Below are 26161 nucleotides of genomic sequence, written 5' to 3' on the forward strand. Positions count from 1 at the left end.
AATATTTTGCTTCTTTTTTTACTTTGAGTACATTTTCTAAATGACATACACAATGTACCTTTAGCTTTATAATCAAAAAGAAATAAGCTTTTCATAACTACTATTTGTAATTATGTATTTATCATCTGATTAGAACTATGTGAAAAAAAATGTAACTCAAAAGGATTAGCAGTAAGTACACAGATGTGCTAACAGCAATGGTACCTAGGTGGCAGCATACGGGTTGAATTCTTTTTCTTCCTGCTACATTTCCATATTTCAAAATTCTCAATACTAGCAATAGGTAACAGAAATTCAACATATGGATTTTTTTTTCTTTCTCTATCCTGGTCAAGAGCATCAAGAATGAAGACGATGTAGGTGAGCTGCACTTTTCGGGGTCTTCAAATGGGTCCTGCACTAGCGGCAGGAAAGCCACAGGCCTGCCTTCCTCCACCAAGTCTGGATGGCCACTGATCCAATCCAGTGGCTCCCTTGCCCCGAATTCTCCTTTGTGGTCAGGACAGTGTCCTGGGGTGTCCTGGCAAACAATTTCACTGCACACCCTTGAAGAGTCCCCAAGCCATGAGTCTCTTCCTCATAAGCCGTAGACTCCCCCAGAGGGCCCTCTCCACGCTGCCCGGTTGTGTGCCTCTCTTCTCCACCCAGGTCAGTGGGAGTTGAGAAGGTGAGGGGGCTGGCTATTGAAACCATGGCTGCAGTGTGTTTTCCTAAGCTAGGAAAAGCAGCCCCACTGACAGAAAGGTGAAATGTGAACTAAAAATAGAGTGGCGCTAGCCCAGGCCGTGGGGGTTGAGGCAGCAAAAGGCAGACACAACAGAAGGGCTGGCTGAACTGAGGACAGACGGCTCCTTACGCCCCCACATCTGTCTCCACCAGACCCTGTCCTCTGTGGCTTCCACCACTGCTTGGGGCAGACCTCAGAGCCCAGCATCGCTCTCTGTTTGTTCCAGAGCACTGCCGGCATCCCAGGACGATTCCAAAGGGTTGGTTCAAGAAAGAGAAACCACTCCTTTCTGTGGCTCTTGCTGGCCCTAGGGAAAATTCATTCTTACCTGGAGAATTGAAGAAGCCCTTGCTAAAGCAGAACATTACCATGGCCTGAAATGTGCAGTGGAGTTCCAGAAAAACGCATTCCACAACTGAAATCCCAAATCTGGTCTTGCTGGCCCAGGGAGGCTTTCCAGGAAAGAAGTCCCATTGGGCTTTCCTTGTACTCAAAATATAAGCAGCAGACAGAATGGGAGCCAGTCTGGGATGAGACAGGCCATGCTTGAAAGCTTCATTTTCCACACTTGTACACATTGGGGGGGGGTTGCTACCACTGCATTGCAGTGCTGTGCCCGCTGCAGACGCCCTTGACTTGCTTCCTGTGAACAGCAAACACAAGTCACTGAAATTTCAAGATATATCAGAAGGACCCAATGTATCCTTTGGGTGTTTGCTTTCTCTTTTAAAAAGTGTGCTACAGACTGATGTCGATAAGCTACTGATGCATGTTGAAGCTCCTAAAAGAACTGCTTTTGGGGGTCTCAGCCAGAACCCCTGCAGCAAAGACAATTCCATGTCGGGGGTTTCACTTGAACAGGTGTAGGCAGAGCAAAGGGACCCCAAGCAGATTATGAGGCAGCTCAGGACCAGCAATGGCAGGAGCCAGGGTCAGCCCCGGCTCTGAAGGAACAGGAAGAAAATGCTGTTACCCATCATTTGTTACTGGTGAGGAGTAAGAAGTGAGTAGGGTTTCAAACTATTCAAATGCCTGCAGAGCACAGGCCCATCACCATCACACCATAGCACAGGAAGGCTAATATGAGCAGGCGACACAGGCTGCCCTGGGAGGCCACTCAGCCCAAATCCCTGTCTGCCCATCAGTGGTCCAGACTCCAGCCCTCTAGCTCTGTATAAAAGTATCTAAAAGAAGCAAATCTATATACCATGTTAAATCCTATATTGTCCCCATATCAATTCAACTTTCTCTAACTCAGGCCACACTGATATTCAACTCTGACTGAACAGTTTGGACCCACTCTACAGCTTAGTGATCGCGGAACCATTGTGAATTCTTTAACACTTCTGGCCTCAGGCATTTTAGATAAGGGCTGCTGGGCTTAGATTTTCATCATAAAACCTAGGAATGACTGGCTCCTGCTCCCCTCACTCCTCTTCCCCTCCAAGTTTCCAAGCAGGTAGAAACAAAGGACCTGCTCTATGATTATGGGGCAAGGTTTTGATATTCCTAATCCAGGGCTCTTCGGTAAAAGCTGAATTAGAGCTTGACCCTGAGGCTTAGGCCCTTTATTCAGTTCCTGTTCTCTTGTCTTCTGATTGAAGATGAGTGGGCTGCATACAGGGTGACTCCAGGTTACCTTGGCCACCAAGTCATATGGTCAGGAGAGGAGGAAACACAGAAAGACGATGTGGGTGGGCCACCCAGGGAATGTGGCGGGCTTACTATTACTGAATGGGACAGGATCTAGAAAGTGTGGGAGCATGGTGCAGGGTACTGACCTTTACAGCCACCAATCCCACCTCAAAGTCAATAAGAGCCCACTAGGAACTCAGGTCTGAGACAAATCAGATTAACATTTTTCCAGGAGATGGAGTTAGTATGGGGGTTAACACTGGGGTGAAATCTTGGTGAGATGGAATTCAAGTTCCCTTTAGAACAGTTCCCTCCAGAGACACCTTGCTTGAACTGTTTAAAGACACACATTTAACTTCTCCAGTAGAAAATAAATTCATCAGGAGAAAAGAAAAGCCACGTTTGATGCTGAACTAATCCTTTTTCCAAGTCACCAAAGGAGATGGCCCACTTCTGCATATAAAAATATATAATGTCTTACTTCCAAATGGCCCTTTACAATTTTTTAAAATTTTATCTTACTGTCGTAAGGACATTCAACATGAGATTTACCCCCTTAGCAAATCTGTGTTTTATACGGTGTCATTGACCACAGGCACAATGTCATGCAGCAGGTCTAGAGAAGGATTTATCTTGCTTAACTAGAACTTTATGCCCATCGATTAGCAAATGCCCCATTTCCCCCTGCCCCCAGCCCCTGGCCACCACCATCCTGCTTTCTGCATCTATGAGTTTGGCCACTTTAGATACCTCATAGAAGTGGAATCAGGCGGCACTTGCCCCTCTGTGTCTGACTTCTTTCACTTAGCATAATGTCCTCCAGGTTCATTCAAGTTGTTGCATATTGCAGAATTTCCTTCTTTTCTGTTAAAAGCACTTCCAGGGAGGTAATTTCCCACTGCACCTCTGACCACCTGCTGTGAAGTAGGCATAGCCACCAGTGGGGAGTAAGGGAGAGGGGAATGAAGTTCTGCTTTCCAGGCCCTCTAACCAGATGGCTGACCTCTGATCACCAGTTATGGTCTCTGAGCGTCCGTTTCTTCTGTAAAATTAAGCGATTGTATTAAATGCCACTAAGGTCTCTTCTGCCTTTGAGTGGTTACTATCCTGTGTGGATTAGATAATGCAGTGAACATGTGTCTAGGGGTGTGTATCTATAGACATCCACATATGGATGTTTAAATGAATACATTTCCTCCCCAAGGTCTTTGACATTTGGGAAAAGAAGTTTCTTTAATGGTAGTTCCAACACTGAATTCCAGGAGTAAAAAGCATTATTTTCAGCATCTCCCTCTAGCATGCTTTTTTGTTTTCCTTAGAAAATGCCATAATATAAATGTTAAGATCATTATAGAAAAGGAATCCTTCCTGATGAGCTTGGGATCCTATAGTAATTATATTAACCTGGGCCTTTTATTGCTGGTTAATGAAATTCTTTTAAAATTGAACCAGCTTCAAGTAAACTGATTTGCATTGATTTGGTGATGTATAGAGCTCAAGCCACTCTATGTATAAGCAAATTAAAAGCTTGAAGCCTGTATAGCCAGGCTGCATAGTCTCCGGCTGGAAAATTGATCCCATGACTCCCTCCAGGGACACTTTGCTTTGGGGTTGGTGCTGTTTAAAGGAACACGGTCAATTTCTTTGGCAGGAAATAAATTAATTAGGAGAAAAGAAAAATCTTGTTCGATGCTGGACTAAACCTTTTCCCAAGTCACCAAAGACAATTCTTCTAATGGAAAACTCATCTTGGATTCCTTCTAAGTCCATCTCACAACCCCCGGAAATGACACAACAGAGGTGAAGCTTCTGTCGTAACTGAGCATCTTCCCAAGTTGCTCTCACTGCACATCCCACATGGCTCCTGGGTCGTAGGAGGTTTTGGGTAGGCTGGCCCTCCCCATCCATTCACCTGTCGCACTGCAGCCTGGTGCTTTCTGTTCTCCGCATCAACCCCAGCAGTGTCTCTTCTGCTCATGAGAATGGAGGGAGGAACAAACAGAGAGCCTCACAGAAGCCAGAACCAGGAACTGAGGAAGTAAGAGTATCACAGGAAATGCTCATATCCTCACTCCCTCCCCAGGAGCATGCTACATGCGGGCACAGGAAGGAGAATTAGATTCAGTCCCTGCCCATGAAAATCTTGTGGTCTGCTATGGACTGAATGTTTGCGTCACCCCAAAATGTATATGTTGAAATCCTAGCCCCCCAAAATGATGTATTAGGAGATGAGCCTTTTGGAAGGTGGTCAGGTCATGAGAGTAGACCCCTCATGATGGAATGAGTGCCCTTAGGGAAGAGGCTCATGGGAGCCTGTTTGCCCCTTCCACCCTGTGAGGTTGCAGTGAAAACACATCCATCTATGAAGAAAGCAGGCCCTCGCCAGACACGGAATCACCAGCACCTTAATCTTGGATGTCCCAATCTCCAGAACTGTGAGACTAAATTTCTGTTGTTTATAAGCCACCCAGTCTAAGGTATTTTGTTACAGCAGACCAAGCAGACCAAGACATGGTCCAACTTGGGAGACAGGTATATAATCAAAAATTACAATGTAGTGTAATAAGGGCCATAAGAGATACATGTTTTATTAGTCTGTTTTCATGCTGCTAATAAAAACATACCTGACACTGGGTAATTAATAAAGGAAAGAGGTTTACTTGACTCACAGCTTCATGTGGCTGGGGAGGCCTCACAAACATGGCTGAAGGTGAACAAGGAACAAAGTCATGTCTTACATGGCGGCAGGCAAGAGAGTTTATGTAAGAGAACTCCCCTTTATAAAACAATCAGATCTCATGAGACTTATTCACTATCATAAGAACAGCATGGGAAAGACCCACCCTTGTGATTCAATTACCCCCCACCGAGTCCCTCCCACAACACGTGGAAACTATGGGGGCTACAATTCAAGATGAGATTTGGGTGGGGACACAGCCAAACCACATTAAATGTCCAGTGTCCTATAAGAGCAGAGGAGAGAGCCAGAAAAGTCAGGGAATTAACATATTTAAGATTGAGAAGTGGAGGAGAAAAGCAATGAAAGGAAGAAAGAGAAGAGTTTTTTGTTTGTTTTTTTTTTTAGACAGAGTCTTGCTCTGTTGCCCAGGCTGGGGTGCAGTTGTGCAATCTTGGCTCACTGCAACCTCCGCCTCTCGGGTTTAAGCAATTCTTGTGCCTCAGCCCCCTGAGTAGCTGGGGTTACAGGGCCCACTGCCATGCCCAGCTAATTTTTGTATTTTTAGTAGAGACGGGGTTTCATTATGTTGGCCAGGCTGGTCTCAAACTCCTGATCTCAGGTGATCCGCCCACCTCGGCCTCCCAAAGTGCTGGGATTACAGGTGTGAGCCACCACGCCCAGCCTGAGAAGAGTCTTTATATAGATGTGGGGACGGTCAGGCAGAAATTCAGCTTTTCTCTTGGTTCTAGCTGTTTGCAGCTAGTGAGTCAACAATTTGATCTGTGGTCGGAAAGAGTAACAATAAGCATGAGTCCATCATCAGTTAGCATAGATTCGGTTATGCTGTGGTAATAACTACCCCAAAATCTCAGTGATGTAACACACTAGATTATTTCTAAGTGAAAGTTGCTATTTTCTCAAAGATGACACTTTTATGGACACTTTGTCCTTATTGACATGCCTAGATGAAAAAGACCAAGACGTGAAGGAGGAAAAGACATATTGGAAGTCAGTTGATACATAGGCAATACCTCCAGGTGATGAAAGACGGCATGAAATACAATTAAAGCATCCTCAACATTTTCCTGTTAAAACCAAAGTGGGAAAGAATTGGCCTTATTTAATTAATTAGAACAAAGGTACATAATTTATTGAAAAAGAATCATAGATTGAGCTTTCACTGTCACTTGTCATGATTCCTGAATTTAATACCTACTTTGTTCTCCATAGGATTAAAGAATGTTTTAAATTTTTATTCAGTTTTCTTAGGGAATTGTAATTGTTACCTTGTTTATATAGTGGATTTCCATGGGATTACTCCCAGAAATTATTTGCATATGATTATGTAGGGAAATTTAACCAACTAACCATACTTTAATGATTATTGTTTTGTAATACAAAATTACATTTTAAAATTTGGTGTAAAACACACAGTAAGCCCTGAAATAAAAACTTGAATCAGTTAGTCTGATCTAAATTCAATTAATTAATATTTTTTCTTTTATTGCCATTATATATCAACAATTTGGACTGCTAATGCATTTTTGGGAGGCTGAGGCAGGCGGATCACGAGGTTAAGAGTTCGAGACCAGCCTGACCAACATGGTGAAACCCCATCTCTACTAAAAATACAAAAATTAGCTGGGCATGGTAGCATATGCCTGTAATCCCAGCTACTTAGGAGGCTGAGGCAGGAGAATCACTTGAATCCGGGAGGCAGAGGTTGCAGTGAGCCAAGAGCATGCCACTGCACTCCAGCTTGGGCAACAGAGTGAGAATCCGTCTCAAAAAAAAAAATTGAATACATTCACAAAGAAAACTTTTAAAATGTGCATGCATATATTAAAAGTTAATTTGACTTGGATTTAAAAGTGTATATATTTATCATTTAAAATGTAAAAAACAAAGTTAGTCTGGCACATGCATCTGGTAGTTCCCCGTCAGCAGTGTCTCAAAGATGTTTGTGGTTTACACCTTGCATCTCCACCATCTCAAAACATACTTCTACCGTCCCTAAGGCAGGGGAAGAAGACAGCCAGGGGGTCTCTCAGGAGTTTCTTCTGACCTCAGCTTGGAAGTGACACCTGTCACTTCCACTCACAGTTGAATGGTTGTAGCTAGACACATGGCCTTGCCCAACCTCAGAGGAGGCTGGGAAGTGTGGAGGATATTTGGCAAGCATAAATGTCTCTGTCACAGCCCTCTTCTCTCCTTCCAACCCTACCAGGCAAAGCTTTACACTGATCTTCCAAGTTTAAGAAAACTCTCATCTTCTCCCTATAAATTCCCAAAGAAGTGCCCTGCTTAGGTTTATGCCCAACCAACTTTCTTTTGGCTTTAAACACATTGTCAAATTAATACATATAATTTGTATTAAAATCAGTGTTTGATTAGATATTGTATTATTATATAATATAGTATTAATGATACAGCATTATGGCATATATGTATTAGGATGGTACAAAAGTGATTGTGGCCAATATTATTACATATGATAAGTATTAAAAATTAATACTGAATGAATTAAATTCAATTATTAATATAAAATTTATATAAAATTATATAATTCATATGTACTTAATATAAAAATTTACACATACTAATGGTCCATTTTTATGCTTAGGTTCAACAAAGTATGGACAGATGTGGGGAAATATGATTGGACAGAAAGGGTAGATCCAATGTGAATAGAGGGAGCAGGGAAACCCACAAGGCCTGCCTGTCTGGAAAATGTCTGTCTTAACCATAAATTATTACATTATACATTACATTATACATGAGGAAAGCTCAGAGCAGAATCACAAAATTGGACCTAGAATTAAACTAGTTAAACCCTATAACTAATAAATTAATTCATTCAGTCCCCTCTTTAACACTCATTAACAAGGAATTCACTAACACGTGGTAAGATGGGATGTTAGAACTGGTGCGAACTCAGAGAAAATTTTGACGACAAATATATTCATTTTTTGGATGAGGAATAAAAAATAAGAGAGTTTAAATGGCCTCCTGAGACCTTACAGAGTCACTGAGGCAGGCTGGAGCCATTGTTTCCAGCTCCTAGGCCACGGGGCTCCTCTCTAGCACCTGGAAAACCCTGCATCAGAGCACACTTGGTGGAAAAGGACAGCGTCATTCTCCATGCAAAGAGTGTTATGAGTCTTGTATTTATATTCTACTCCATGATAGGTCTATTTTCTTTTAATAGAAAATGTATTAATCAATTAACTTGGTCAGACATGGTGGCTCACACCTGTAACCCCAGTGCTTTGGGAGGCCAAGGTGAGAGAATCACTTGAGGCCAGGAGTTCAAGACCAGCCTGGGTGACATAGCAAGACTCCCAAATCTACAAAAAAAAAAAGAAAAAAGAAAAAACAAACAAAAAGCCAGCTAAATATTAACCAGGCAGAGTGGTGCATCCCTGTAGTCCCAGCTGCTCTGTGGCAGAAGCAGGAGGATCACTGGAACCAGAGGCTGGAGATTATGGTGAGCTATGATCATGCTGCTGCACTCCAGCCTGGGTGACACAGTGAGACCCCATCTGGAAAAAAAAAAAAAATTAATGATCTAAGAAGAGTTGCATGCTATTAACTTCATGGCTGCTGGTGGCCCTAGCCCACCTATGTACTATGCACCAATAGTATTCCTGACCTCCTTGGAGAAGAAAATGTTAATCTCTGAATTAAAACATTCCTCAGATTAATCCAACAAATACTACTTTATGTACTCAACAAATACTTCCTGAGTACCTACTGTGTGCCAGCTGCTGCCATGAGCACTTACTATCTATTATATTATCTTATTCATTCTATACAACAACGCTGTGAGGTACTATTTTCCCCACTGACAGATAAGGAAACATGTTCAAAGAAGTCGAGCAAGTTGCCCAGATTCACACAGCCAGTAAATGGGTAGGGGACTGGAATTTGAATACAAGTCTGGATTTATAACCCCTATCTGAGTCAAAACTCACTTATTTGCAAGTGACATAGACCCAAAAAAACTCAACTCCTGTAACTGGGGGAGTTACAGCTAGCCCCAGTGACACATCACCATGTTTTGACTCAGCTTCCTTCTGACCTCTCCAGCTGCAGATGGCTCCCTTTGTACGGTGGGACAATGGAGAAGGGGATATGGGGGTCAAGGGAAACCCCCCCTTTACAGTCTGAACTTTCCCTGAAAATCACTAACAAGAGGCAGATTGATAGGAGAAAGGGCATACAGAGTTACTTGGTCATAGTTTTACATAACATGGGGGCCTTCAGAATGAAGACTCAAAGATACAGGGGAAATGGTCCATTTTTATGCTTAGGTTCAACAAAGTATGGACAGATGTGTGGAAATATGATTGGACAGAAAGGGTAGATCCAATGCGAATAGAGGGAGCAGGGAAACCCACAAGGCCTGCCTGTCTAGATTCTTCCTGGCCTCTGTGAGCACACATTCCCTCCTTCTGGGTGTGGGACGGGACCCTCTCTGGAAAGCGGCCTTATGACCTACTACTCGAACAAGGCAGGTCAGATCATTTCTTTATGGCCAGTTTTACACAGAAAAGCAGGGGAAAGTTAGAGTAATACTTTTAGGTTTTGCACCTGGCTTTGGGGCAAAGGAGTTCTGGTTTCTGTGACCTGCCCTGGGGAAGAGGGATTCTAGTTTCTATGACTGTCCTTGAGAAACAATGAAACTAAGAGACAAGAGGGCAGGAGATGGTCAGAGAAAAACTCTTGCTTCTGAGGCTGCTGCTGAAGCCTTTATTTTGAGGTATTGTTTTCTGAGTCCCAACAGGGACATAGCTCAATCTTACATCAAACCACCTCAATAGCCCAGTGGAAACCGAGAGGCCCAGGAGCCCACTGAATGATTCTGATTGGCCTGGGTCAGGCCAGTGCCCGTCTCAGAACCAATCATGGGGTCCAGGGGGTGGGATAACTGCACTTGGCCTGCCCTGGTCACGTGCCCACCCCAATGGCTGGAGTAAGGGTGAGTGGAAGTAGTTCTGGTCATCAGCATTGTAGGACCAGGCAATCCAGATTGTTGGCTGATGATAAAGCAACAACAATAGATGTCCTATCCAACAGTCTTGAGACAACTGAAAAATAACACTCATGATAAAAAAATTGTATTGATCTTCAATGGTTTTTCACTGCCCTTTGGTAGAAGCAGGAAAGATTATCCAGCATATGCCCATGCCTCTGATTTTACAATCACAGTTTTGTAGGATTCCCCACTTAGCACAAGCAAAGGGTAGGGTTAAGGTAAGCTGGGCCTCTCTCAGTTAGCACCGTCAACTGAGACCAGCCACTTACGGAGCTGAGCCCAGCTGCTGAAACTCCTGAGCTAATTTCCTTTGCAGGAAAACTGAAAGAAAAGATTGCTTGATCCCCATAATCTCTCCAAAGAGTGTTGTCACTCAGGTGCCTACCCCTCCTCTCAATGCCCCCTTGCTCTGGGTGTCCCTTTGTGGGGTGTTCAACCCAAATCCTGAATGTGCAGACAGAAGGCAGGTAGCAGTTTGGCACCACTGAAGTCTGGGTTTCCAGGCCAAACTCCGCACTTGCCAATAACTATTTACATTACAGAAGCAAAAGCACAAAGCCCGGGGCCTCTCAGGGTTGCGTGGCTGAAAAAGGGCCTTAATGAGCCCTGAGAATCCTGCTTTCCGAGCTGAACAAGTGGCTCAAGGTCAATATCGTCAGAATTCGGGGAGAAGACCTTGTTTTGACTGAAAGATCAAAGCAACGGGCATTTTTGATCGGAATTGGCCAGACAAATATTTTAGCCTCCAATTTACTCTGATTATGCAGAACAGGCCTGAGAGGGTCACAGCCATTAGAGAGACAGTCACTCAGCCTGGCCAGGCTAGAGGAACAACAAGCCTTGTAGGAGAGTCCTGAGAGTGGAGAATGTTCCACCGGGCGGCCTGTGGGAAATAACAGAGGCAGGCGAACTCCCAGCCCACTCGCTGAGCTTGCGACATGGATGAGGAGGGGGTGCTGGGACTGGTAGGGGCCTCAGGACCTCTGTCATCCCTTAGCTGTGCTGCAGCTACCTGCCACACAGCCAGTTAACAGCCAGGTTGGAAGGACAATCAGGCCACCCACTCCTACCGGGCCACTTGCGCTTCTGCTGCTCCCAGCTGAAAATGCTCACAGTGGAACATAAAACCCACTGCACACTGCAGGCTCTAAGGAGACACTGACAAGAGCCTCAGGGCTGCCCCTGAGAAGCTGGTGGGAAGAGCCAGGAAAGGCCTAGAGAGGCCGATAAGGAAGGATGGCCCTCCAAGAGGCAAATGCACCAGGAGCGAGGCTCCCCTGGACGAGGTGGATGGAGCGTGTCCCTGGAAGATCCCCATGGGCACTGGATCCTGAGGCCATCCTAGGAGGGCTTTGCTGACCTGGCAGACATTGGGTGAACATTTACTCTGCAGCAGGTACCAGGCTTTTACATGAAGTTATTTACAGAATTCTCATAAACACCCTGCAATGCTGTCTCAATTTTATGATAAGGCACCTGAGCATCAAAGCTGTACAATAACCTGCTCAAGGTAAGCTAGCAAGTAATAGCAGAAGCAGGATCAGAACCCAGACCCGTCTGTCTTCAGCATCTTTGCAGAATCAAGCAGCTACTCTAGCTTTCCTGTATGAACTATACCCGAAGGGTTGGTGCATTTTAGCAGATTCCAGCTAATACATGAAAAAGAAATGACAGATTTAGAATATCAGGATTTTACCACTCTGCAACCCCTAATGAAGAAATAGTTCTAGGCAATAATCATCAATGACTGAAGAAACTATTAGGCATAAAAACTGATGGGAAACCATACATTGGATGGATCAACCCTAATATCACAAAGGAAGAAACAACCAGGCGCTTCCCAATGTAATACAGTGGGGAGGTGTGCACAATTACCAATCATCAAAAAATCAGACCTGGATCTAAACGAGCTGCTAAATCTACTGCCAGCTTATAAGGAAACACAGAGGACAAAAGAACCTCTTAAACTACACCACAGGTTGATAAATGGAAAAATCCAAAGTATGAGCAATTCTTCAGTTCAAAATGACCTGGCTCCTTCCACAAATAAATTGCTAGGAGGGAGAAAAGACAGAAGGAGCCACTTATAGATCAAAAGAAGCTTCAGAAACGTCGACCAAATTAGATGTGTGGACCTTGTTTAGATGCCAATTCAAACAAACCAACTAGATAAAAGCGTTTTTTAGACAATAGGACGGATTTGCATACTGGCTGGATATTCCATGACACCAAATGTATTAGTTTTCCATTGAAATCATAACAAATGGCCATAATTTTAGCAGCTTAAAACAGCACTCACTTGTGTTTGTTTTTTTAGGCGGAGTCTCACTCTGTCACCCAGGCTGTAATGCAGTGGCACAGTTCACTGCAACCTCCACCTCCGGGGTTCAAACGATTCTCCTGCCTCAGTCTCTTGAGTAGCTGGGATTACAAACATGCGCCACCATGCCTGGCTAATTTTTGTATTTTGAGGAGAGACAGGGTTTCACCATGTTGGTCAGGCTGATCTCGAACTCCTGACCTCAAATGATCCGCCCACCTCGGCCTCCCAAAGCGCTGGGATTATAGGCATGAGCCACCACACCCCGTGCTATAGGTCAGAAGTGCAGGCACAGCATGGCTCACCAGGGCCTCTGCTTACAGCCTCACAAGGCCACAGTCAAGCCATCAGCAGGGCTGTGTTCCCTTCTGAAAGCTCCAGGGGAGAATCCAGTTTAGAGCCATTCAAGTTGTTGGCTGAATCCAGTCTCTGGTTGGTCTGAGTTGCCCGCTTCCTGGCACCCTTAGCCCTTTGAGGCCTCCTCTGGCTCTGAGATTGTCCCCTCCAACTCAGAGCCAGCAGCAGCTCAGCAAACCTTCCCCACACTCGGCATCCCTCCAACTTCCCCTTGTGCTGCACTTCTCTCCTGCCTTCCTCCTCTTCTTCCAATTGGAGACAGCTGTCTGCCTTTAGGGGCTCGTAGATTGGGCCCACCCAAATAACCCAGAATAATCTCCCTGTCTTCAAGTTCCCAATCTTCATTACATCTGCAGAATCCCTCTTAGAAGGTATTTGCGGTTTTCAGGGTGTATGCTGTGGACATATTTGGGGGGGCGGTTTTAGGAACATTTAGAGATGAAATGATAAATTAACTGAGATTTGCTTAAAATAACCCAAGATGGGGGTCAGAGAGACTGGGTGAACCATGTTAGCCCTATTTTGATCATTGTTAGGCTGAGTGGCAGCTTCATGAAGACACATTATTTATCTCCTCTGCTCTTGAATATGCATAAAATGATTTATAATTTATCAATAAGATGGGAGTGCCTTCCATCACACCAGTGATCCTCAAACTTCAGGAGACACAAAATTACTAGAAAGCATATTAAACATGCAGATTCCTGAGTCCTGTCCTGAGGATCTATCTGGGTTCAGCAGGTTTAGAATGGGATCCTGGGAATTCTGAGTGGCACTGACCAGGCCTTAAGAATCACTATACGATTATGGGAAGATTAATAAGAAAGCAATAAATATTAGGCACAAAAAAAATTGGAGAAGTTCAAAGAATAGACAGATTGGATCAACTGGAGAAAACAAGGAAGGCTTCCTGAGAGGGATGATGTCTGAGATAAGGACATCTAAGAATGGAGAGAATTTAATAGCATGAGATGTGAAATTTTCTTTTAAACCCTAGAGGCAAGAAAAGGCAAGGCAGAGCTGAGAAATACCAACTTGTCCAGCTTGGTTGAAGAACAAGATCAGGGAAAGGGAGGTATAAAGTAGTGAAATTGAAGGTGGGGTCTTGCTTTGCAGAGTCTTGAATGCTGGGGTTTTTGTGTAAGTCAGCAAGCAAAGGAACTATTGATGGAGTCTGCCAAGTGGAATGACATATTTGGTGTTAGGCATTTTAACTCAAATCCCCATTTCAGAATAAACCCCATTTATTAATACCATCTTCTCCAACGTTGCTCAGAAAGTACTAGAAAGCTTGGGCATGGCATGGCTAATAACATGTTTGCCAAAACCAAGACCAGCACTCAGAAAACTATGCACTTCTCTGTGGGGGCCTGCTGTGGAATGGGGGTGGCTGGGCTTCAGTTCATTCCTCTCTCCTTCCTGCTTTTACAAACATACAGCGCAGAGTGATGTGCTCACCTCCAAAGGGCAACAACCAAAGTGGCAAATGTATAACAGATCGTCACGGCTGCTTTAAATCCTAACCAAATAAACTTCTTATTTTTCTAAGTATTGACTAAGCATGGTGTGGTTCAGGCCACTGTTTGGAAAGGTGGACTCGGCTTCACATTTTTCCTTGTATATTTTGACATTTCTGAGAGTGGACAACGGCATTGAGAAGGCTGGATCTGTGTTATTCCTCTGGGAAATGGAGAATGTAAATTATCACTTTCTTCTCTTTTAAAAGTGCCTCCTAAGGGTCCAAGGAGAATCTTAAAGGCCCAGCATGCACAGGAACATGTTTGCCCTTGTGAACTCAGAGTTCAGTGTTAAACAGTTATGTTTGTTACAAGTAAATAAATGCAAGAGGGCAGTGGACACACACATGCATGCAGAGAAATACAAGCACACACACAGTTTTATCCAAATAGAAAGAACCATATGTTTTTAACTGAATTGCATTGCATCTAAGACACTCCTGATTATAAGACATAGCATTAAACTATGATATGGTATTGATTATAAAATGCACCATAATTTCAAGGATATTAAAATGTCAGTTGATGAAATATAGTTTTATTGTTGTTGTTGTTGTTTTTGAGATGGAGTCTCGCTCTGTCGCCTGGGCTGGAGTGCAGTGGCGCGATCTCAGCTCACTGCAAGCTCTGTCTCCCTGGTTCACGCCATTCTCCTGCCTCAGCCTCCTGAGTAGCTGGGACTACAGGCACTCACCACCATGCCCAGCTAATTTTTTGTATTTTTAGTAGAGACGGGGTTTCACCATGTTAACCAGGATGGTCTCAGTCTCCTGACCTCGTGATCCACCTGCCTCAGCCTCCCAAAGGGCTGGGATTACAGGCATGAGCCACCGCGCCCGGCCGAAATATAGTATTTTGTTAAAATTATCCTCCAGGGCCGGGCGCGGTGGCTCACGCCTGTAATCCCAGCACTTTGGGAGGCCGAGGCGGGCGGATCACAAGGTCAGGAGATCGAGACCACGGTGAAACCCCGTCTCTACTAAAAATACAAAAAATTATCCGGGCGCGGTTGTGGGCGCCTGTAGTCCCAGCTACTCGGGAGGCTGAGGCAGGAGAATGGCGTGAACCCGGGAGGCGGAGCTTGCAGTGAGCCGAGATCGCGCCACTGGACTCCAGCCTGGGCGACAGAGCGAGACTCCGTCTCAAAAAAAAAAAAAAAAAAAAAAAATTATCCTCCAGAACAGAGCTCAAATGAAACCTTCCGTAAGTGCTATTATTAGGCATCAGCATTCAAAGGAACGTGGAAGTTATCACCATTACCACAGCAAGGCACCTACCTCAAGTCACCCAGCAAGAACTGAAATAAAGAGCACTGCATGTGGAATTAGGAAGTCTTGGTTCAGATACCAGCCCTGCCACTGCCTACTGTGCAAACTTAAGCCAGGCTTGCAAACTCCCTGGGTTTCAATTTCCTCATCTGTTACATGGGAATAATGATATTTACCAAACAAGACTGTTGTAAGAATAAAATCACAAACTCACACAAATTTTCCTGGCCCCAAATCTGTCATATACCAAGTGATTACTAAAGGCAGAATCCAAATCCAAGTGCTCATGCCACACATAATTAATGTCATGCACTGTGGAGGATGCATAATGCAGTGAACAATCAGCAAGGTAAGTCTTTACTGAGATCTTACCATGAGAACTTGCCCTTAGTTTCCCATTATGTAACATGATGGTTCTCAAACTTGAGCGTGGATCACGATCACCCAGAGGGTGGTTGTTAAATCACAGATTACCAGGCCCACTTCCAGAACTTCTAGCTCAATACATCTGAAGTGGGACCCGAGAATTTGCATTTCTAACCTCCCAGGTGATTCTGATGCTGCTGTTTCAGGTACCACACTTACGAGAACCACTGATGTCAAGTGTAGTCTCTGCCCCAAGGAGCTCTTAGTCTGATTGAGGAAATAAGGAAAAACTCACAAGACATTCTAGCAAACAGCAAAGCCCCCTCTCTCATTATGAGTTGATGGGTGGGACCCAGATGATGGCTGCAGGAGGGATCCAGAGGAGAGAATGAGAATAGTGAAGACTGGAGTGACCATACCTCTGATAAGATTGGACAGGATCTTGAAGACTGGGCAGATTTTGTCCAGGAGGCAGCAGGGTGAATCCCGACATTGTTAGGATTCTGACTGGCTGGTGTCCATTGTGATTGGTCAGAGCCATGCCCATTAGGTAGTTTAGTTTGCTCCTTGATGGACAGATGTGGCAAGGGAGTCCAGGTAAAGGAGAAACACAGAGGAGGGAATGAGGGTTCTGGTTGGCAGGAAAGGGCAGAAGGCAGCACCAGGGAGAGGTAAAAGCAGCTGGGAGGGATGTTAGGAGGTGATGTGGTTAGGACTAAGGTCCACAAAAACAGTCTGGAGAGAGCGGTGCAGGTAGGTGGCATGCACATTCCAGGCACAAGGGATGAACTCCTTGAGTAGGTCCCGGCAGTAACACCAGAGAAGTAGAGACAGACAAAAGCAAGATCTAAAGAGCAGAAATCAACAGAGCTTACTGCATGGTTGGGAATGGGTTAAAATGAGGGGATCCTGGGCCAGGCTCGGTAGCTCACGCCTGTAATCCCAGCACTTTGGGAGGCCGAGGCGGGCACATCATGAGGTCAGGAGATCGAAACCATCCTGGCTAACACGGTGAAACCCTGTCTCCACCAAAAATATAAAAAAATTAGCCGGGCGTGATGGCGGGCGCCTGTAGTCCCAGCTACTGGGGAGACTGAGGCAGGAGAATGGCGTGAACCCGGGAGGCGGATCTTGCAGTGAGCCGAGATCGTGTCACTGCACTCCAGCCTGGGCGACAGAATGAGACTCTGTCTCAAAATAAATAACTAAATAAATAAAAATGAGGGGATTTTTAAAGATGAAACTGAATGACTTCAAAATGGTAGTGCCTTTGGAGAAAAAAAATAATGACATTGTGAGAAAGAAGAGGTTTGTGAGGCATGAGGATGGACGCACGTGGTTTGAGACCATGTGTTTGGGTGCTGACTACCGAGTGTGATCATCTATTGGATCTCCTGAGATGTGCTGTCAAGCTCAGAGAAAGGACGGGATTCAAGGACATAGGAAGTTGTCAGTCTAGAGGTGTGAGCTGAAGCCAAGGAGGTATAAGGGAAACAAGGGAGGGACAATCAGGAGAAAACTTGACTGAATGCTGACAAATACCCAAAGTTAGGCAAGAGAAATACCAGGCAAAACCTCTTCTGATGAGCTCAACTACATGTATGAACTGCCTGGTGCATGTCAGACCAGGAGTGCGATGCGACGGGGAAGCTGATGTGGTCCCATCCTTGAAGGTACAGTTGCAAAGCAGTGGATAGACGGCATTCGTAATGTGAAAGATCTTAGATCACAAAAGTGGGCCTCGTAATTAGTGTGTATGTGGTGATGGAGATGGGGGGAGGTATTCATGGATGGCTTCCTGGAGGTAGTGATGTCTACACTGAGAATTGAAAGATGAGCAGAAGTGAGTTGATGAAGAACAATGAGAGGGCTTGTATTTTATTCAGAGATAAATGATTTTCAAAGGAAATAGAAACAATTAGGTTGACTTTTAAATGATAGCATTTATTTTTGTTACTGTCTTTCGCGTTTTTTTTTTTTTTTCTAAAATAGAAAAGCTTAAAAAAAAAAACCAGGAGAATGTGGTAGTAGCGGCCAAGAGAGAGTGGAGCTTTATAAATCGGCAGGTCCCTGTGCTGCTGAGCCTAAATGCACCCCTACACATCTTCTCCATTCATCTGAGAAAGTAAGTGCACTGGGCAATGAAGGAGTCAATGGTAACTTATGGCAAAAATCATCATTAAGGATAAAAGTGGCCATTACATAATGATGAAGGGAACGGTCCTGCCAGCAAGATATAACAATCCTGAACTGTGTGATCATAATAATGTAGTCTTGGCTCATACAAAGCAAAAATTGAGAGAATTGCAGAAAGAAAATATCAAAATCCACTATCAGAGCAAAAGATTTTAACACAGTTACTGAAGAAATATGTAGAACACATAAACAAAAAATCAGCAAGTACACAGAAGATTTGGACGTCCCAGTGAACAAGCTAGATATGTACAAACCGTGACAACAATCAGAGAATATATTTTCAGATATGCATAAAACATACATATCATGTGTCACATCATGTACCAGGCTGCAAGGCAAGTCTGTCAAGGAATTTACAGTCTAGTAGACAGATAAGTGACCCGTGGTCCACTTGACTTTGTGATCTGTTTCCTGATGAAACTTCAGGAACAAGAAACTAAAATCAATGAAATTGATTCACTCACTAGTGCGGTGTCCTAGAATGGCCTCCCTGGCCAAACACTGGCCAGCCCCGCCTCCTCTTCTGGGCCACCTCCAGCCAGGGCTGGATAGCTGTCCCAGGGCTGGGTTCTGAACAGAGGCTGCCTCTGAGGAGGCGCTTGTGGGACTGCAAATGCTGGGCCCATGGAATAAAATAGACTGAAGGAACAAAACAGCCACGACCCGATGGAAAAGAATAAAAGCCTCCTCTCCTCATCTCGGGCAGAAGGACGGTGAAAGAACATGCAAGCACAGTTGTGGATGTTGTGATTGCTGATTTAATTTTTTTTATTTTTTTAATGGGGCCTAAATTGTTTCTCTTCCCTGACCTGACCTGTACAATAAGTTTGCTGACCACAGGTCTAAAGAGAAAATGTTCTCAAACTTTAAAATCACTTTCATGTGGTCCTTCTAGTAACGTCCTGCAGGTGGAACACAGGAGGGAGGCATCTGGGCTGGGGCCTTCCTCAGCAGCAGAGCTGTTTGTTTTCCTTCTCCTGATGAAGTTGACCTTGTCTTCATCACTTCCCATTCTGCACAGTTGTTTAACTATTGCTCTTGTTACCATCAACATTTTCTCCTCTTAGACAAGATGCTCAAAATAAATGAGTTTTTGGTACAATGACAAGAATCCAATATCTGTGGACATTTATTCTCCTTGGGAACTTGCTGGTGACGTGTGTCTGGATGTGTCACTCACCAGCATCATCGTGATCTGGCAGCATGGCCCTTGCTGCCGTGGCAGCAGAACAGAATAAGGCCCTGTCAGCCTAGGGGCCCCCAAATCCCATCCAGTAACCTGTTGCATAATCCTGATGAAAATACATTTCACCAGATTCTGCATCAACACGGGTGATGTTGGCTGGCGTTTGGCTTTTCTTTGCAAACCAGACCTAAGAATGGGCCATGGAGTTCCCCTTGATGCATCCACACCAACCCATGAGATGTGCTAATTCTCCATGACAGAGATACTGACTGGTGGGGATTGAGGAGCCAGTGGTTGGGTGCATGGCAAGGAGTGACACACACAGTAACCCAGCCCCCATCATTTGCAATCCAAGAGTGCCTTCTGTCTAAGAGGTTGTACCTCTAGGGCCTTTAGGGAAGTCTTAGGATGTCAGCACTCTCGTGAATGACTCATGGTGTGCTCTGGCCAGCTGAAACGTTAAAGATGATTTAGAGCTAGTGGGATGCATTTGTGGTCAGAGGGACCTCTTTAAGAGTCCAATTGCCAGCTTTTCTGGGGCTTCAAAACCTAGGAAGCTTGGACCAAGACCAGGCCCTTGAAAAACTGTGGATTTGATTTTTTCTCTCCTCTCCCCACCCCTTCCACTGTTCCCCTTCTTCTTCCAGGTCTCCCTGCCCTTGGGCCTCCACGGGTCATCCCCATATGTTGTCCTCATAGCTCCCCCAAGGGTAACTTAACAATATGGTAGACACCATTCATGGAGTACCATTAACTGAACATGGTGCCAGGAGTCTCGCATACACACAAAATTTCTACATTTTTTATGTAGAAATTCTGCATTTTTAAAGATGAGGAAATTAGGTGACTTATCCCTAAACCACAGCAGTGGTGAGAGTAATGACGTTGACATCCAGGCTGGGCTGATCACACCCTCCCCATCCATGTTGCACTATGCATGCATCATCCTCCTTCTTGGCTTTTTCCTCCTCACCTATAAATGGAACTTCCTTGTCAGCTATAAATGAATCCACCCAAAGCAGTGGTTCTCAAAGCGTGGGCCTAGATCAACATCAGCGTTACCTAATAATAATACACATTATTAGACCCCATCCAAGGGTTCTACTGAATCAGAAATCAGGGGTACAGCCCAGCAATTTGCATTTTAACAAAACCTTGCAGAAGAGCTTGACATGTACTAAAGTTTGAGAACCACTGGGCTAAAGTGTTCATACCACCATGTAGCTGAGACTACCAAACTATGAAGCAGTTCTCTCTGGTTTGTATGAGAAAATACCTAAGGCCCTAAAAGATTATAATTGTCTGGCTCTTCTGGCCATGTTTACAACGATTTTCCTTGGAATCTTGTCTTGCAGATCATACCCACCCTCCCCTCATCAAGTTCAGCAGCGCAAACTCAGGCAATGACATGGGCCTCTTCTGGTCGACTGACATGATCTGCCATTCTCAGCCACCGCCTAGAGTATTTTGTCACATCCATCTAGTGATTGAGGTGATTTCATTTGTATTGACTTTCTCAGTGGTAAATTATTAAAAATACAGGGAAAAAAAGCATCTCCAAGAAAAAGCTTGGATGGAGGCAGACAAAGTGAAATGGGAAGAGGGTGGGAGGGGGAGGAATGAAGAAACCGGCTTTTTTAGGCAAATTGCAGGATGAGTTTTTATTTTACTGTGGTAAAATATACGTAACATATAGAACATTTTAACTGTTTTAAGGTACAGTTCAGTGGCATTAAATACATTCATGATATTGTGTAACTATCACCACCATCCATCTCTAGAACTTTTTTAGCTTGCGGAATTGAAACTGTACCCATTAAACAATAATTTCCCATTCCCCTTTTTCTAGCCCCTGGTAACTGCATTCTACCTTCTGTTTCTCTGAGTTTGACTACCTTAGATACCTAATATGGGTGGAATCAGGCAGTATTTGTCTTTCGTGACTGGCTCATTTCACTTAGCATAATGTCCTCAAGGTGCATCCATGTTGTAGTATGCATCAGAATTTCCTTCCTTTTTATGACTATGTAATATTCTATTATACATGACATATTTCATTTATCCACTCATCCATCAACGGACATTTGGATTGTTCCCACCTTTTGGCTACTGTGAGTAGCGCTGCTATAATGTGGATGTACAAATATTTGTTCAAGTCCCTGCTTTTAATTTTTTGTGGATTTAAATATACCCAGAAGTGGAATTGCTAGATCATATGGTAATTCTCTAATTTTTTGAGGAACCATAGCTGCTGCTACACCATTTTACATTCCCACCAGTAATGCACCTGTATTAGGGCTCTGATTAATATAGAGAAAGTATGTGTGTGTGTGTGTGTGTCTGCATGTGTATAGAGACAATATACATATAAAGAGAATATATATATATACACACACACATTATCTTTCTGTATTCATACATATGTAGATATTTACATACATACATACATACATACATACATACATACAGAGAAAGAGATTTATTATAGGGAATTGGCTTACATGGTTATGGATGCTGAAAAGTCCCAAGATTTATAGTCAGCAAGTTGGAAACCCAGGAAAGGCAATGTGCCATATTTTGTAAGTTCCAGTCCAAAAGCCAGCAGGACATATAACAAAGCCATTATATAATAAATATAATAATAGAAGTCATTATTCAGACACACCCAGAATAATGTTTGCCCAAACATCTGGGAACCTCATGACCAAGGCATGTTGACACAGAAAATTAACCATCACACTTGTAATTTTCTATTGCTTTTTTTTTTAATAGCCATCTAATGGATGTGATGTTGAATAGTTTTTAAAGTTGCTCCTCTCCACTTTTCAGGACCTAGAAGAAAAACATATTTGCTAGTGCCCCATTTTGTTTGTAAGTTCCAGTCCAAAAGCCAGCAAGATTAAGACAGAGGAAGAGTTGATGTTTCAATTCAAGTCCAAGGGCAAGCAAAGATCAATGCCCCAGCTCCAGGCCATCCGGCAGGAGGAGTTCTCACTTATCAGCCTTTTGGTTCTCTTCAGATCTTCAGTTCATGGGATGAGATCCAGCCACATTATGAAGGGCAATCTGCTTTATTCACTCTACTGATCCAAATGTTAATCACATCCAGAAACACCTCAGACACACCCAGAATCATGTTTGCGTCTGGAGACCTCATGGCCCTGGTAAGTTGACACAGAAAATTAACCATCGCACTTGTAATTTTCTGTTGCTTTATTTTTTTAAAATAATAGCCATCTAATGGGTGTAATGTTGAATGGGTTTTTAAAGATGTTTCTCTCCACTTTTCATGACCTAAAAGAAAAAACTGCTAGTGCCGCATTTTGTTTCTCAGCATTTTAGACCTGAGAGTGCTTAAGAGATTGTCTAGCCTAGTAATATTCAAAGCGTTTTAGCAGCAGAACTCCTTTATCCCCCCAAATTCAGTCTTAGTTGGAATCTAAAATACAAAAGAAAAGTAGAGGTGCTCTGGTTAATCCAAAGGTGGGGACACAGCCCCACCCCTTAGCCTCCTTCTCCACCCCAAACCCTGCAGAACTCAAGACCCTTCCTCACTGCCTGGGGCTCTGCAGAACTCAGCTTCAAAACCACTGATCCAGGTGCAGGTGACAACACTGAGGTCCATGTCTATCCCTCACTGGACTATGCTCTGTGAGAACGGGACAGTGTCTGTCTCGTTTACTTCTATAACGTCAGCAGCGAGCACAGTGCTTGTTACACTTAAGTGCTTCATGTAACTGTGTATTAAATGCCTGGCTGAATGAATAAGAGCACGGATTGTCTAAAATCTAATGCCAAAGTTAATGCAAAATCCCATGTTTGCTGCCTCTCATTTAGGGATCTCTCTATACAAGAGGTTCTCAAACTTGGGTGTGAATCAGAATCATATGGAGGGCTTGTTAAAACACAAATTGCTAGACCCCATCCCTAGAGTTTCTGTTTCAGTTAAGTCTAGGGTAGGGCCCCCAAATGTGCGTTTCTAACAAGCTCCCAGGTGATGCTAATTATGCTGGTCCAGGAAGGATATTTTGAGAACCACTGGCCTAGAAGAAACATCTAGTGACCAGAACTACAATGACAACTACAGCCGGCTTTATTTTTATCTCAAAATTCAACGTGGCCTCCTCAAACTATAATTAGATGCTGCAAATAATTATCATCTTTGCAATAAAGTCAATGGCACTTTGAGAACCACTACTCTATATCAAACTAACTCAAATTTTATATTTTAATTTACCCACATAAGTCCAGACAGACTTGCAGAGTTGGTCTTAAATTTGACAATCTTCCCCTACTCTCATTTGCAATTAGCAAACCAGTTGAATTAATTCATCTTTCAGTGAACACCAGTATGCATCCCTGTGCAGATGTAAGGATGTGAAGACCACAGGAACCAGTTCCTTCCCTTAAGAAACCTGATTTCTACCTTATCCAGATGCTTCTGGAATAAAGCCCCGTCAGGAAAGGTGCACCCTGGTTGATATGAGCAAAGACTACAGAAGGGGAAGGGCCCAGTTACCCTCTTGCATCCAGCTGGGTAGATTAGTACACAAGATGAGCTCTTTCCCAAGGTGAGTGGCCATGAAGGGGTGGTGGTCAGTACAAGATGGAGTTCAAAGGCTAAAATCTCAGCAGCAGTGTGATAGTCACTCGGAAACTGTAGATTCCATTCACTGGGGAATCACTAACCACTGACATGTGGAAATAAGGGATAAATGCCAAGGATCTATTTCAATGTAGGTTTTCATTTCAGGATCATGGAGAAGGACATATCTGGGCTCATTCATGTGGATGCATTTGGAGTCAGGGGTGGCAATCTGCACAGCAGAACACAGATGAGAGAAGCCAGGAGGCGTGAGTGCAGGAATGTGGGGATAGGCATGGTGAGACAGAAGAAACCAGGGAACACTGAGAAGAGGCAGCAGCTACCTGTGTGTGGCCTTACATGGTTCCATCCTCCTGTGTCTTCAAGAGAAAGCAGGAATCTAAATTTTTGTGTGAAATCTCCAAATTTCCTACTGAAAACTCAACTTTTTTTAACCTCTGCGGGCCAAATGGAATATTCAAAGGGCTGAACAGCACCCCAAGGTCACCAATATATAAGCTTCATTCTCAGTGAAAGGCACAGTCAAAGCAAATATTTAACAATTCCTGCAAAAGAACACCCATGCAAATGAAGACAATGAATATGAGAAGGATCCCAGAGGTGAGGTTCGTGATGGTTTGGGGAAGAAAAATATTCATGAGAAAGAGGGGCTATTTGTCTGAGAACTGAACAAATTATCTGCATGGCCTGTCCACATTAATCAAATTTGCCAGATAATCGCTAGCCCTACTCCACAGAGCCTGTTGAGCATTCACTTTCACAGCTGTATCCTAAATTTAGCTCTGACTTCTGATAACTGAGACACTACTTTGGGTTTATTCTCTGACCTGCTTCTGGCGAGCATCCAAGGCTCTGACACCCTCAGGGGTTGTGAAAAGAGACCACCTGAGTTCTGTCACCCCAGGACTGGCTTCCATACCTAATGCTTCAGAGCCCCGCAGAGAATGTGAGTGGCCTCACTTGCCTGTGGCTAGTGGAGATGCCAAGAACTGGCTCATCCAACTACACAGATGGTTTGGAGCACTGATGGTGTATTTAGTCCATACTGTTAGTTCTAATTATTCCTCCATAAGAAATTCTTATTTTATGGAAGAGGTGATCAGAACTCAAAAATGTTTAACATCTTGGCCAAGGCTACACAGCCAGGAAGCGGTGCTGCTGGGATTTTCCCTGGGTCTCCCACTTTTCTTCCCTACATCTCTACAGGCTGCTGAAGTGAAATAAATCTGAATTACCTCCTTACTAAAATGCTCTCAATAATTCTTTAGTAGGATGTATTGAAAACACAGCAAAATACAAAGTAAGAGCCTTACAGCCTGACAGGTTTAAATCTTGCAAACTTAAGTAACTTACCCTATCACTTTGTTCCTCAATCTTCTCACTTGTGAAGTGGAGATTGTATCTATGCAGAAGATGACATAAAGAATATATTAGTAACATATAAAAAAATCTAGCCCTGTGCCTGGCACAGATAAGGCACCCAATAAATTGGATTTTCTTTTTCCCAAATTTTGGGTGGAATGGGCAATTTCCACAAAAATTGTGTTGGGCAAGCCGCACACATGCACCCCTTGTGATCCCTGGCCACTTGGCAGAGTTGCCAAAGGTGAGCAGCCTCTGCCGCACCCTTCTTTCACCCCAGGAAAGGACAGAAGCCCCAACTTCTTGTCCTCACCCTCAGAAATCTTGTAGACATCACCTCCAGGAGTTTTATTCCACAGAATACCATTTGATTTGGTATGAGCAGGTCCTGAGTTCATAAAATTCCGAGTTAAGCAAAGTTAACCAGATTTCTTCCTACAGAATTCCTCAGAGCTTTTAAATGTTTTGTGATGCTCCAAAGAGAGCATAGAGTCTACAGCTTTACCTAGAGTTACTTCAGCTCGGTGCATCTCCATTGAGGCTAGACCATGCCACCCATCAGGACATCCCACCAAGTGGACCTTTCCGGCTTCCCCTTATTTACATGTCCCATGGCTTCCCCTTCTGCATAAACAGCATCCACTAACACTTAGGCCAGTGAGGTTTACAGCTACATTTCACAGCCCCTGGCTCAAACTCCAGTAGAACTATCACTGGAGCTGAAAGACTTGGCAGTTGCTTCCGGAGAGAAGGCGATAATAGGGAGGTAGAGCCATCTACAGGAGATATGTGGCACTGCACAACAAGCGCTGCAAGGAGCGGGTGAGCAAAGGAACTGAAAGATGCATCAGAGCACCTAGTAGAAATCGCTCTGCGCTGCCTTTATTTAACGTAGAGATTTAG

The 26161-nt window shown here is 44.0% G+C and overlaps 1 long non-coding RNA gene across 1 annotated transcript; it reads right to left on the reverse strand.

Moving 5' to 3' along the window:
• Positions 1 to 21702: 21702 nt before the first annotated feature.
• LOC139362543 (uncharacterized) lies at positions 21703 to 25949 on the reverse strand. The gene is made up of 3 exons (XR_011621679.1): positions 25572 to 25949; positions 25250 to 25298; positions 21703 to 22451 (listed from the first exon to the last, which is right to left on the reverse strand). It is a non-coding gene; the product is annotated as an uncharacterized lncRNA (long non-coding RNA).
• Positions 25950 to 26161: the final 212 nt, after the last annotated feature.

Source organism: Macaca nemestrina, chromosome 4 (genome assembly GCF_043159975.1).
Source record: "Macaca nemestrina isolate mMacNem1 chromosome 4, mMacNem.hap1, whole genome shotgun sequence".
Classification (NCBI taxonomy): domain Eukaryota; kingdom Metazoa; phylum Chordata; class Mammalia; order Primates; family Cercopithecidae; genus Macaca; species Macaca nemestrina.